Here is a 2500-nt window from a genome sequence, read left to right on the forward strand (position 1 = left end):
AGTAGGAGCTAGGGTACTAGACTATGGGACAGTAGGAGCTGGGACACTAGACTATGGGACAGTAGGAGCTGGGGCACTAGACTATGGGACAGTAGGAGCTAGGGTACTAGACTATGGGACAGTAGGAGCTGGGACACTAGACTATGGGACAGTAGGAGCTAGGACACTAGACTATGGGACAGTAGGAGCTAGGGTGCTAGACTATGGGACAGTAGGAGCTAGGACACTAGACTATGGGACAGTGGGAGCTAGGACACTAGACTATGGGACAGTAGGAGCTAGGACACTAGACTATGGGACAGTAGGAGCTAGGGTGCTAGACTATGGGACAGTAGGAGCTGGGGCACTGGACTATGGGACAGTAGGAGCTAGGGGTACTAGACTATGGGACAGTAGGAGCTAGGACACTAGACTATAGGACAGTAGTGGGAGCTGGGGCACTAGACTATGGGACAGTAGGAGCTGGGACACTAGACTATGGGACAGTAGGAGCTAGGGAAACAGACGATGGGACAGTAGGAGCTAGGGTACTAGACTATGGGACAGTAGGAGCTAGGACACTAGACTATGGGACAGTAGGAGCTAGGACACTAGACTATAGGACAGTAGGAGCTGGGGCACTAGACTATGGGACAGTAGGAGCTGGGGTACTAGACTATGGGACAGTAGGAGCTGGGACACTAGACTATGGGACAGTAGGAGCTAGGGTACTAGACTATGGGACAGTAGGAGCTGGGGCACTAGACTATGGGACAGTAGAAGCTGGGGCACTAGACTATGGGACAGTAGGAGCTAGGGTACTAGACTATGGGACAGTAGGAGCTAGGGTACTAGACTATGGGACAGTAGGAGCTAGGACACTAGACTATGGGACAGTAGGAGCTGGGGCACTAGACTATGGGACAGTAGGAGCTAGGAAACTAGACTATAGGACAGTAAGAGCTAGGGGTACTAGACTATGGGACAGTAGGAGCTGGGGCACTAGACTATGGGACAGTAGGAGCTAGGACACTAGACTATGGGACAGTAGGAGCTAGGGTACTAGACTATGGGACAGTAGGAGCTAGGGTACTAGACTATGGGACAGTGGGAGCTAGGACACTAGACTATGGGACAGTAGGAGCTGGGGCACTAGACTATGGGACAGTGGGAGCTAGGACACTAGACTATGGGACAGTGGGAGCTAGGGTACTAGACTATGGGACAGTGGGAGCTAGGACACTAGACTATGGGACAGTAGGAGCTGGGGCACTAGACTATGGGACAGTAGGAGCTAGGACACTAGACTATAGGACAGTAGGAGCTGGGGCACTAAACTATAGGACAGTAGGAGCTAGGGCACTAGACTATAGGACAGTAGGAGCTAGGACACTAGACTATAGGACAGTAGGAGCTGGTGCACTAGACTATAGGACAGTGGGAGCTAGGGTACTAGACTATGGGACAGTAGGAGCTAGGACACTAGACTATGGGACAGTGGGAGCTAGGGTACTAGACTATGGGACAGTAGGAGCTAGGACACTAGACTATGGGACAGTAGGAGCTAGGACACTAGACTATGGGACAGTAGGAGCTAGGGTACTAGACTATAGGACAGTAGGAGCTGGGGCACTAGACTATAGGACAGTAGGAGCTAGGGTACTAGACTATAGGACAGTAGGAGTTAGGGTACTAGGAGTTAGAGCACTAGGAGCTGGGGCACTAGGAGCTAGGACACTAGACTATAGGACAGTAGGAGTTAGGGTACTAGGGGTTAGAGCACTAGGAGTTAGGGCACTAGGAGCTAGGACACTAGACTATAGGACAGTAGGAGTTAGGGTACTAGGAGTTAGGACACTAGGAGTTAGGGCACTAGACTATAGGACAGTAGGAGTTAGGGTACTAGGAGTTAGGACACTAGGAGTTAGGGCACTAGGAGCTAGGACACTAGACTAGGACAGTAGGAGTTAGGGCACTAGGAGTTAGGACACTAGGAGTTAGGGCACTAGGAGCTAGGACACTAGACTATAGGACAGTAGGAGTTAGGGCACTAGGAGTTAGGACACTAGGAATTAGGGCACTAGGAATTAGGGCACTAGGAGCTAGGACACTAGACTATAGGACAGTAGGAGTTAGGACACTAGGAGTTAGGACACTAGGAGTTAGGGCACTAGGAGTTAGGGCACTAGGAGTTAGGGCACTAGGAGTTGGGGCACTAGGAGTTAGGACACTAGGAGTTGGGGCACTAGGAGTTAGGACACTAGACTATAGGACAGTAGGAGCTAGGAGTTAGAGCACTAGGAGTTATAGCACTAGGAATTAGGAAACCAGGAGTTGGGGCACTAGGAGTTAGGGCACTAGGAGCTAGGACACTAGACTATAGGACAGTAGGAGCTAGGGTGCTAGGAGTTAGGACACTAGACTATAGGACAGTAGGAGTTAGGGCACTAGGAGTTAGGACACTAGACTATAGGACAGTAGGAGTTAGGGCACTAGGAGTTAGGGCACTAGACTATAGGAC

At 50.8% G+C, this 2500-nt stretch overlaps 1 protein-coding gene across 1 annotated transcript in view; it reads left to right on the forward strand.

The window, feature by feature from the left end:
* Positions 1–2500, forward strand: part of eif5b (eukaryotic translation initiation factor 5B) — a 35443-nt gene that overhangs the window by 20081 nt on the left and 12862 nt on the right. The gene's annotated exons all lie outside the window — the stretch shown is intronic.

Source organism: Perca flavescens, chromosome 11 (genome assembly GCF_004354835.1).
Source record: "Perca flavescens isolate YP-PL-M2 chromosome 11, PFLA_1.0, whole genome shotgun sequence".
Classification (NCBI taxonomy): Eukaryota; Metazoa; Chordata; class Actinopteri; order Perciformes; family Percidae; genus Perca; species Perca flavescens.